Genomic DNA, 12,769 nt, shown 5'->3' with positions numbered 1-12,769 from the left:
GTGTTTTATAGTATTTGTGTTCTTTTAAGCATTTTATGTCTTTATTTTGTTCCTAGAAGAGTTGTCTTTTTGTGATAAAAAAAATAAGGGTCCCGCTTATTTTTTTGATTTCATCACATGATAATACTATAAACTTGCAAATCTTGTCCACTAAAATGTTACAAATAAACGAGTATAAATGAGGTGTATGTTTAAGCTATAATCTGGAAGATCCAAAAGAAAATCCAATCCCTCTATCTCTCAGACTAAGGTCAATCTTTCTCTATAGTTCTTGCTGCAATAGCTATTATGCATCACTATTGTGCACATAACAATGCTCGGATTGCTTCATGAATTTCTGAACTAATTAAAGAGACTTTCCACAGTTTCAAATCTACCAAGCTTAATACAAACTCTCATGATAGATATAATATCTTTTGGCGTCAGGTCCAAAATTCCTCTCTTTTACCAAGCTTGTCAAGCAGAGCTAATACAAGCTTGTAGCCGTTAAATATTTCCAGCGCCCTTTCATTATCTCGGCAAACAATAAAGGTGTCAAAAAACGGCTCGAATTTCCTCCTTTTATGAAATAATAAAAATGTGCAGTAAGCATATGAGCCAGTGCAAGAACTATAATCGCACCCATAGACAGTTCTAATATTGAAATATAACATTTATATGTCAATACATAATAGCTTCAAAAAAAAAAAAAAAAAAAAAAAAAAAAAAAAAAAACTGTTGAGACCGAAGAAATAATTGAAGCCATGATCCCATGTTCTTGCGATTGTTAGAAATGGCTACCAGTTATTCTCATATAAAAATCACAAAGAAAATGTTAGATCGGTCCAATGGACCGGTTTAGCCAGTCCACATAGGACCGGCTTAGGCGAACAGAGGTGGAACTCTTCCGCCTCCTTGTACACCGGCTTAGGCGAATAGAGATAGAACTCTTCCGCCTCCCTGTACACACTGACTGAACCGTAAATCCCACAGAGCGATTTAGGAAGGATTTTTGAGGGAGTTAAGAGGGAAATTTGAATGTAGGGTCTATTTAGAGATTTCCTTTTGGATTGTATGTATTAAATAGTTTGTTTTCCTAGGGTTAGGGCATCTTGATTTTGGCCAAGATTTGAGATCTCTTAGTTTATTTGGGCTCCAGCGGTGTCGAAAGATTTGGGAGAGAAAGATCGTCCTCTCGAATATAGGATCAATTGTATCTTGGTATTTTTTTCTTTTCCCTTTAATCAAATAGTACAAATTATCTACTGTTTCGTGGTTTTGTGTGGATTTTTGTGAGAGTTCTCGTTGTCTTCTGAAGATTGATAGGAATACTTGAGATCTACAAGTGTTTCGATCAAATTGGTATCAAAGCAAGTCTTGGGACCATTGGGGGCTGATTTTTTGAAAGTTTAGTGGCGAAATTTCACCCGGAGGAAGGAACTCTTGCTGAATTTTGGATCAAAATCCAAAAATTTTGATGACAGCCAAGAAGGCAGATGCGTTGGAAGAACATTTTGAAGGAGAGGTGAGCCAAAAAAAAGCCACCGTGGAGGATCAAATTTCATCCGTAGAGGACAATGTTTCATCTGTGAAAAACAAGGTTTCCGATCTTCATTTGATGGTGAAAAAGTTATTGGAATATCAAATCCAAACGTCGGCATCAGAGGCGAAGCGACCAATGGGAAGAACTACGAATTCTTATTTTCGTAGGAGGGAGAATAATGTAGAAATCATTGAGGAGAAAGGGGGAAGGTATATAGAGAGACGAGGAAATAGGGAACAAGGAGTAGAGGGTGCTGATTTTGGAGAAAGGAGGGAAGAAACTGAAGAGGGGTTTGAAGATGAACATGTAAGGGAAGATCGGGATACATGGGGAGAGCAAAGCACTTGGTAGAGGGGAAAGTATGTAGGAATATGGAGAAATGGGGGAGATCCAAAAGTGAGGAAGCTAAAGATGCCAATTTTTGAAGGGCAGGATGCTTATGGATGGATCTACAAGGTCGAGAGGTACTTCACTATCAATGAGTTGACGGAGGAGGAGAAACTGACATAAGCATGCTTATGTTTAGAGGGGAAGGCATTGTCGTGGTCTGGTGGAGGGATCAAATGAGACCTATACGTAGCTGGAGAGCATTCAAGGACTGTTTATTAGAACGTTTCCAAACCGACGGGGGAGGAGACTTCTATGAGTAATTTTTTGCACTAATGCATGATGGATCAGTGATAGACTATCGTGAGCGGTTCAAGCACCTAGCTAGTCGGGTGGAGCGATTATCAGAGACTGTATTAGAATGAAACTTCATGAAGGGGCTCAAGGCAGAGATCAGAGTGGCGATGATGCCTCGTGACTTGGGAGAGGCCATGAAGTTAGCACAACCGGTGGAAAATCAGAAGAATCTAGATAGGGGAGCCAGGGGTAGCAACTCAGGAGGCACTTACAAGATGACAACCACTCTTCTAGCACTCAAGGGACCTGCATTAGGCAACATTAATGAGGCTCCTAGGGAGAATCCAACAGGAGGAGGAAATGGGGGGAACTTCAAAAGTCTGACGGAGAGGGAGATGCAGGAGAAGAGGACGAAGAGTCTATGCTTCAGATGTGATGAGAAGTATACTACGGGGCACGAGTGTAGGGATCGAACTCTTCTGGTTCTCACCGTCTGTGTAACGAGAAAACTGAGGAGGGAGGTGATTGTATGGTAGAGAGAGAGATGGAGGACAAGCTAGATTTGGACGTGATGGTCTCCCTAAATTAAATGTTGGGATTCACTCCGAATGATACCATGAAGATGAAGGGGAAATAGTAGACAGGGAGGTGGTGATGTTAATTAACAGTGAGGCTACCCATAACTTCATCTCCAACAAGGTCGTGGACCAATTGGGAGTGGCATTGATGGATGCAGGGTGTTTTAGAGTGATGATGGGTACAAGAAAGGTGGAGACGGGTCAGGGTATATGTAGGGGGAGGGGGGTAGTGTTGACCATATAGGGGTTCAGGTGATGGAGGATTTTCTCCCATTGGAGTTAGGAAGAATTATGTCATCCTGGGGATGACGTGACTGTAGACCTTGAGGAATACCATGATTAACTAGGGAGTATTGATGATGGAGCTGATGGTGGAAGGGATGAGGGTAGTGATTAGGGGAGATGCAGGGCTCACCAAAGCCATGATATCTCTTAAAACCAAGGTGAGGAGCATACAAGAGGTAGGGGAATGTTATTTGATGGAATTACATAGGCTGGAGGAGATCATATTAGGGGAGGATGGGGACATTCCTCTTTCAGTTCAGTCATTGTTTAAGCAGTTTAGTGAGGTTTTTCAGTTGCCTCATGAGTTGCCTCCTCCGTGGGAACATGAGCATGCTATCGGCTTGAAAAAAGCAGTTTCACCTCTCAGTGTTCATCCGTATAATCATCCCCAAATCCAGAAGGATGAGATCGAAAGATTGATTAGGGAGATGCTGGAAGTTGGGATCATTCAACCCAATATCAGTCCATTTTTCAATTCAGTGTTATTGATCAAGTGCTTTAGCAGCAGTTTCCTTCATTCCATCTTGAGTATAAGGTGGCACTTTGGGAGGGGAGTGTTGTTAGACCGGCCCAGCCATCCACATGGGACCAGCTCAGCGAACGAGGTGGAACTCTTCCACCTCCCTGTATGTGCTGACCGAACCGCAAATCCCACGGAGCAATTTAAGAAGGATTTTTGAGGGAGTTAGGAGGGAAATTTGAATGTAAGGGCTGTTTAGAGATTTCCTTTTGGATTGTATGTGTTAAATAGTTTGTTTTCTTAGGGTTAGGGCATCTTAAATTTGGCTGAAATTTGAGATCTCTTAGTTTATTTGGGCTCTAACGACGTCTAGAGATTTGGGAGACAGGTCCTCTCAAATAGAGGATCAACTGTATCTTGGTATTTTACCGTTTTCCCTTTCATCAATAGTACAAATTATCTACTATTTCGTGGTTTTGTGTGAATTTTGGGGAGAATTCTCATTGTCTTCTGAAGATTGATAGGAAATACTTGAGATCTATAAGTGTTCCCTATAAAATTGAAAGAAGATTTACGCAATCAAAAGTTCAGGACTGGCTTTTGTTTTCGATCTTTCTCGATTGAGCGCAAGTAGCCCCGTCTGCCAGAGAGCCGAAGCCAACATTCTCGAGACCTGTTTTCTGATTATGCAAATCAATCAAGCCCCACGCAGAAAGATGCTGCCTCCCTCACCAACGAGATCAAATATTCAAGTTTCATCTTCCTCATTCAAAGGACTAGAGTCGATATGACTTGAATTAACAAGCGAATGCTTAATCATAAGATATTTAATATTAAAGTTCATATTAGACCTTCAAAGGCTCTTTAAATGAAGTTCATCTTAAAGATATAAACTCTCGATTTCAGTATTTGCATAATAATCGATAATTAACCCTGATCCTCTGTTAGCGGGCGAACAAAGTTGATAAGGTTCAGATAATTAAAGATATTAAACATTTTATCCCCAATGATGCTCGTGTTGAAAATTAATCTCAATTGGAGTGGACTCTATCCTTTTAAATTTCTCCAAATTTCTATAAATACAAACATTTTTCAAATAACTACAACGTCACCTTGATGATGACTGCGTTAAAAGCTAATATCAATCAAAGGGTTGGCTTTTCAAATTTGACTAAAGACTTTAAAGATCTATATTTATTAAGAGTATAAATATTTAAAATTAAATTTAATCATTTGAACATAAAGCAAAACTCGTCCACCCTTTATAATCATTTAGCGAGGGCGATGAACTCAAGAATAACTCTAGCTCACACAAAGCAATTGTACAATCAAGAATATCACTCAGACTCTTTCTCAAATTTCATTCTTCCAGTAAAGATGTGTCATTTGTCCTCTAACTAGTGGCTTGACTAGTGTGGCTCCACTTTAACTTGTAGCTTGGCCAGATGGCTCTACGTGGTATGATTATGACTAGTTCTCTTATCAGTGATTTGGCCAGATGGTTCCACAAATAACTCGTGACTTGGCCAGTCTGGCTCCACGTGGTTAATGATTATGACCACGGTCCGCTAACCTAGTGGTTTGGTCGAACGACTCCACTATATTACATTTATGATTAAAGGCCCATATGTTCCGTTCCCCAATGGATATTTACCAATGAGTAATGAATTATAAGGTATAATCGATAGGGAAAAATGCCCTATTTTAGCAAATGTTGACTTGAATTCGTCCATTAGACAAACATTCAACCTAAGTCTACAAGGTTCCCTTGTACAAAAGCAATCCATGACACTCGACAAGGATCCTTCGGTCATGTTGTGTCGATTATCTCCTCCGACTAAGTAGATTAGGGACCATGACGACTCGGGATGACGGAACTACGAGATCTTGATCGGGTTCATCATTATCCCCCTACCATCCGCTTTAAGCGATAGGTGATAAAATTTCCAAATTTAAATTCTAATTCTACTGCTATTATAAGCTGAATACTAAGTTTTTGTTTAACGACTAGCTTTAATCTAAAATGTTTTCTCATTATTGAGAGATGTAATTAACTATAGGGGCTTACGTCCATAAGAAACTAGAGCTCAGATCTCAAAATCCTCGTTAAGAGGGAGAAATCTCTAGGTAGTATCTTATCTTTATTAGGGGTGTCAAAATTGACCTGACCTGAAACCCGATCTGAAAACATTCGGGTTCAGGTCAACCCGTTTGTAAAACGAGTTGGGTCCGGGTTCGAATTTCTGACCTGTTTGAAAAATGGGTCGGGTTCGGGTTGACCTGACAACCCACGGATCGACCCGTTTAACCTGGATCCCACGTTTTTTGGGCCTCACCCGTACCTTGTTTGTGACACAACCGGACAACCCGCTCATTCCGACTCAGCCGTCTGCCTACTCCACCGGTCCGCTTGAATCCCTGGTCAACCTCGCCTCATTCCGACTTCGCCGTCCGCCGAGTCCGCCTCACTCGACTTTGCCGTCCGCTGATTTCGCATCTCCTCCTCACTCGACTCCGCCGTCCGCCGACTTTGTGTCTCCGCCTCACTTGACTCGCCTCACTCGACTCTGCCTTTCGTCGACTCCGCATCACTCGACTTTGCCGTCTGCCGACTCCGCCTCACCCGACTTATCAATTGTTTTCGTGGGTTTGCGGGTCGGGTTGGGTCAACCCGACAAACCGTGCGGTTAGAAATCCTGACCCATTTAGCTAAACGGGTTGGGTTCGGGTCAACCCGTTTATGCCATGGTCAAGTTGGGTTCGACCCAAACCCGACCCGTTGACCCGAATTGACACCCCTAATCTCTATCTAATCTAACTTCCAAAATTTTTCTTCGGAACTTAATTCATTAAAACTCTCCTCAGATATAACACGAAGAGACCGGGGCCCTAAAACTCAAATTTTCGGAGTCCACATTTGGCCTCTTTCCGTCATATGCTAAAGTTTTTGTGTCATATTTTCTGATAACTTAGATGGGTCAAAGCTTCTTGGCCTGTTTTATTTTAGTTCGAAGTTATTGAGTCACTTTATGATTGATGACTTATGATAGGTAAAAATTTGTTGGTGGATTTACCTTGACATTGTCTGCCGTAGATTAAAGTCCTTGGTAGATTTCTATTAATTTTCTCCATCATTGAATAAATATCGAGTATGAATATAGCTAACAATTTAAGAGCCTGTTCGGGTTGCAGCTAAAACCTTTCAATCTCATGGCAATGTCTTATGAAAAGGCTCTACATCACAACCGCACAAGTTTGAAGAGTTGGAGTGTCATCAACCCCACCGTATAGCAACACTGGCTTCTAGTAAATTCTTGCGTTGACTAGCCAAAGATTGCATTCTGTAGGACTTACAACCCCAAGTCATCGTCTTAAGGTCAAGCCATCTCCACACCTAGAAGAGGGTTGGTTTGACCACCTCTAATGGGTCCTCCAACACCTTTTCGTGCCACTTATCGCCACCTTCATGTTGTGTAACCTCCACCTCTGATGGCTTCCCTTACTGTTTTAGTAACCTCCTAACCTTCAATGTTGCTTTGATTGCTTCTTTTTGGACGCATTGCCTTTTCGTCCCCCAAAGGACTATCTAGATACCCGATCTCATTTTGTTACTAACATCGTAGTTTCATTTGCATTGTATTGATGACTTTTTTGAGTTTAAAGAAGGGTTATCTATTGTAACTCATACATATTATTAAAAATTCAGTGGACTATTTTGGGTTTTTTAAATTATTGGGTTAAATTTTAATATAGTCTCCTGACTGTTCATATATGATCATATTAGTCCCAAAGTAAAATGTTGCTTCAATTTTGATACAAAATTGATCCAATATGGTCCCTTTGGAACTAAATTGGGATCAATTTTGTTAAGTCGAGGGACTAAATTGAGTCCAATTTTGTAAAGTCGAGTGACTAAATCTATTGGTGTTTATGATAAAAGTTATAATATTCGGGAAAGATCTAAAGGGAAAGAGAAAGAATCTTCAATTAGGCATGATGTTGCTATTGAGAATGATGATGAGGAGGGTGATGAAAAGGATTATGAAGTAGGAGACAATGTTGAAGAAGATAATGAAGCTTTTTTAACATTTGCTGATGATGATGATTCCCAAGAAGAGTAGATTAAATTATTATTTGATCTTTTAAAAAAATATTGTAATATTTGAATTATGAGATATTTGGATGTTACTTAATCGAACTTATATATGTTATGGTTGTCTTTTATTATTATGATAGCTTGTCTTTCATTTTTAATAATATTTCATATTCATGCTTATTATTTTATAATTTTTATATAGCTTGCGCCATATTCAAAATAGCGCGCGCCGCGCAGTGCGCTATGCGCCATGGCTCCAAAGGGACTTTCGCGCCATGGTGCGCCATTCGCCGTTAACAGGTATGGCAGACAGGGAGGTGGTGATGTTAATTGACAATGAGGATACCCATAACTTCATCTCCAACAAGGTCCTGGACCAATTGGGAGTGACATTGGTGAATGCAGGGTGTTATGGAGTGATGATGGGTACAAGAAAGGTGGAGACGGGTCAGGGTATATGTAGGGGGATAGTGTTGACCATACAGGGGTTCAGGTGATAGAGGATTTTCTCCCATTGGAGTTAGAAAGAATTATGTCATCCTGGGGATGAAGTGACTGTTGACCTTGGGGGACACCATGGTCAACTAGGGAGTATTGACGATGGAGCTGATGGTGGAAGGGAGAAGGGTAGTGATTAGGGGAGATGCAGGGCTCACCAAAGCCATGATATCACTTAAAGCCAAGGTTAGGAGCATATAAGAGGTGGGGGAATGTTATCTGATGGAATTACATAGGCTGGAGGAGATCAGATTAGGGGAGGATGGGGACATTCCTCTTTCAGTACAGTCATTGTTTAAGCAGTTAGTGAGGTTTTTCAGCCGCTTCATGAGTTGCCTCCTCCGTGGGAACATAAGCATGCTATCGGCTTGAAAAAGTAGTTTCACCTCTCAGTGTTCATCCGTACAATCATCCCCAAATCCATAATGATGAGATCGAAAGATTGATTAGGGAGATGCTGGATGCCGAGATCATTCAACCCAATATCAGTCCATTTTTCAATTCAGTGTTATTGATCAAGTGCTTTGGCAGCAGTTTCCTTCGTTCCATCTTGAGGATAAGGTGACACTTTGGGAGGGGAGTGTTGTTAGACCGGTCCAGCCGTCCACATGGGACTGGCTCAGCGAACGAGGTGGAACTCTTCTGCCTCCCTGTATGTGCTGACCGAACCGCAAATCCCACGGAGCAATTTAAGAAGGATTTTTGAGGGAGTTAGGAGGGAAATTTGAATGTAAGGGCTGTTTAGAGATTTCCTTTTGGATTGTATGTATTAAATAGTTTGTTTTCATAGGGTTCTGGCATCTTAAATTTGGCTGAAATTTGAGATCTCTTAGTTTATTTGGGATCTAGCGGCGTCTAGAGATTTGGGAGGCAGATCCTCCTCTCAAATAGAGGATCAATTGCATCTTGGTATTTTATCGTTTTCCCTTTCATCAATAGTACAAATTATCTACTGTTTTGTGTGGATTTTTGGGAGAATTCTCATTGTCTTCTGAAGATTGATAGCAATTACTTGAGATCTACAAGTGTTTCCTATAAAATTGAAAGAATATTTACGCAATCAAAAGTTCAGGACTTTGGCTTTTGTTTTCGATCTTTCTTGATTGAGCGCAAGTAGCCCCGCCCGCCAGAGAGCCGAAGCCAACATTCTTGAGACATGTTTTCTGATTCCGCAAATCAATCAAGCCCCACGTAAAAAGATGCTGCCTCCCTCACCAATGAGGTCAAATATTCAAGTTTCATCTTCCTCATTCAAAGGACTAGAGTCGATATGACTTGAATTAACAAGCGAATGCTTAATCATAAGATATTTAATATTAAAGTTCATATTAGACCTTCAAAGGCTCTTTAAATGAAGTTCATATTAAAGATATAAACTCTCGTTTTCAGTATTTGCATAATAATCGATTATTGACCCTGATCCTCTATTAGCGGGCGAACAAAGTTGATAAGGTTCACATAATTGAAGATATTAAACATTTTATTCCCAATGATGCCCGTGTTGAAAATTAATCTCAATTGGAGTGGACTCTATCCTTTTAAATTCCTCCAAATTTCTATAAATACAAACATTTTTTAAATAACTACAACGTCACCTCGATGATGGCTGCGTTAAAAGCTAATATCAATCAGAGGGGTGGTTTTTCAAATTCGACTAAAGAATTTAAAGATCTATATTTATTAAGTGTATAAATATTTAAATTAAATTTAATCATCTGAACATAAAGCAAAACTCGTCCACCCTTTATAATCATTTGGCGAGGGCGATGAACTCAAGAATAACTCTAGCTCACAAAAAGCAATGTCCAGTCAAGAATATCACTCACTCTTTTTCAAATTTCATTCTTCCAGTAAGGATGTGTCATTTGTCCTCTAACTAGTGGCTTGGCTAGTGCAGCTCCACTTTAACTTTTAGCTTGGCCAGATGGCTCTACGTGGTATGATTATGACTAGTTCGCTTATTAGTGATTTGGCCAGATGATTCCACAAATAACTCATGACTTGGCCAGTCTGGCTCCACATGGTTAATGATTATGACCACGGCCCGCTAACCTAGTGGTTTGGTCGATCGACTCCACTATATTACATTTATGATTAAAGGCCCATATGTTCCGTTCCCCAATGGATATTTACCAATGAGTAATGAATTATAAGGTATAATCGATAGGGAAAAATGCTCTATTTTAGCAAATGTTGACTTGAATTCGTCCATTAGACAAACATTCAACCTAAGTCTACAAGGTCCCATTGTACAAAAGCAATCCATGACTCTCGACAAGGATCCTTCGGTCATGTTGTGTCGATTATCTCCTCCGACTAAGTAGATTAGGGACCATGACGACTCAGGATGACGGAACTACGACTTGATCGGGTTCATCATTATTCCCCCTACCATCCGCTTTAAGCGATAGGTGATAAAATTTCCAAATTTAAATTCTAAATCTACTGCTACTATAAGCTGAATACTAAGTATTTGTTTAACGACTAGCTTTAATCCAAAATATTTTATGATTATCGAGATATGTAATTAACTATAGGGGCTTGCATCCATAGGAAACTAGAGCTCAAATCTCAAAATCCTCGTTAAGAGGGAGAAATCTCTGGGTAGTATCTTATCTTTATTAGGGGTGTCAAAAATTGATCTGACCCGAATCCCCATCCGAAAACATTTGGGTTCGGGGCAACCCGTTTGTGAAACTAGTCGGGTCCGGGTTCGAATTTCTGACCTGTTTGAAAAATGGGTCGGGTTCGGGTTGACCTGACAACCCACGGGTCGACCCTTTTAACCTGGATCCCACGTTTTTCGGGCCTCCCCCGCAGCTCGTTTGTGACACAACCGGACAACCCGCTCATTCCGACTCAACCGTCTGCCTACTCCACCGGTCCGCTTGAATCCCTGGTCAACTCCGCCTCATTCCGACTCCGCCATTCGCTGAGTTCGCCTCACTCGACTCCGCCGTCCGCTGACTTCGCATCTTCTCCTCACTTGACTCCGTTGTCCGCCAACTCTGTCTCTCCGCCTCACTTGACTCTGCCTTCCGCCGACTCCGCATCACTCGACTCTGCCGTCTGTCGACTCCGCCTCGCCCAACTTAGCAACTGTTTTCATGGGTTTGCGAGTCGGGTTGGGTCAACATGACAAATTGTGCGGGTTAGAAATCCTGACCCATTTAGCTAAATGGGTCGGGTTTGGGTCAACTCGTTTATGCCCGGGTCAAGTTGGGTTCGACCCAAACCCGATCCGTTGACCCGAATTGACACCCCTAATCTCTATCTAATCTACCTTCCAAAATTTTTCTTCAGAACTTAATTCATTAAAGCTCTCCCCAGATATAACGCGAAGAGACCGGGGCCCTAAAACTCAAATTTTCGGAGCCCACATTTAGCCTCTTTCCGTCATATGCTAAAGTTTTTGTGTCATATTGTCTGATAACTTAGATGGGTCAAAGCTCCTTGGCCTGTTTTATCCTAGTTCGAAGTTATTGAGTCACTTTATGATTGATGACTTGCGATAGGTCAAAATTTTTTGGTGTATTTACCTTGTCATTGTCTGCCGGAGATTAAAGTCCTTGGTAGATTTCTATTAATTTTCTCCATCATTGACAAACATCGAGTATGACTATAGCTAACAATTTAAGAGCTTGTTCGGGTTGCAGCTAAAACCTTTCAATCTCATGGCAATGTCTTATGAAACAACCACAGAAGTTTGAAGAGTTGGAGTGTTATCAACCCCACCGCATAAACACTGGCTTCTAGTAAATTCTTGCGTTGACTAGCCAAAGAGTGCATTGACTCACAACCCCAAGTCATCGTCTTAAGGTCAAGCCATCTCCACACCTAGAAGAGGGTTGGTTTGACCACCTCTAGTGGGTCCTCCAACACCTTTTCGTGCCACTTATCGCCACCTTCATGTTCTGCAACCTCCACCTCTAATGGCTTCCCTGACTGTTTTAGTAACCTCCTAACCTTCAATGTTGCTTTGATGGCTTCTTTTTGGACGCATTGCCTTTTCGTCCCAAAGGACTATCTAGATACCCGATCTCATTTTGTTACTAACATCGTAGTTTCATTTGCATTGTATTGATGGCTTGTTTGAGTTTAAAGAAGGGTTATCTATTGTAACTCATACATATTATTAAAAAGTCAATGGACTATTTTGGGTTTTTTTAATTATTGGGTTAAATTTTAATATAGTCTCCTGACTATTCATATATAGTCATTTTAGTCTCAAAGTAAAATGTTGTTTCAATTTTGCCCCTCTATTATACAAAATTGATCCAATATGATCTCTTTGGGATTAAATTGAGATCAATTTTGTAAAGTCGAGGGACTAAATTGAGTCCAATTTTGTAAAGTCGAGTGACTAAATTGGGATTAATTTTATATTACAATTACAATATGAGGACTATTTTGGATAATTTTATATAGTCGAGAGACTATTTTGGATCATTTTATATAGTCGAGGGACTAAATTGGAGCAACATAATACTCGGGGAGTAAATTGACCATACACAAATAGTCTTGGGACTATTTTGAGTTTTTCTATTATTAAATAAATTGTTTAAATTGAGCAAAGTCCTATGATTTTCTCTTTTTTAAAATTTTCATATAAAAATTCATGTTTCTCTTGCATGTGTATTTACTTATCTAATTGTTTATTTGGATTTTTGTTTATAGCTTCGGAGATGAATTTTTGTCTCCACCAG

At 40.4% G+C, this 12,769-nt stretch overlaps 1 protein-coding gene across 3 annotated transcripts in view; it reads left to right on the top strand.

The window, feature by feature from the left end:
- Positions 1 to 12,769, top strand: part of LOC110105950 (E3 UFM1-protein ligase 1 homolog) — a 55,556-nt gene that overhangs the window by 22,715 nt on the left and 20,072 nt on the right. The window lies entirely within an intron of this gene.

Source organism: Dendrobium catenatum, unplaced genomic scaffold, assembly GCF_001605985.2.
Source record: "Dendrobium catenatum unplaced genomic scaffold, ASM160598v2 fragScaff_scaffold_754, whole genome shotgun sequence".
Classification (NCBI taxonomy): domain Eukaryota; kingdom Viridiplantae; phylum Streptophyta; class Magnoliopsida; order Asparagales; family Orchidaceae; genus Dendrobium; species Dendrobium catenatum.
This window is presented reverse-complemented; position numbering and strand designations above follow the sequence as displayed.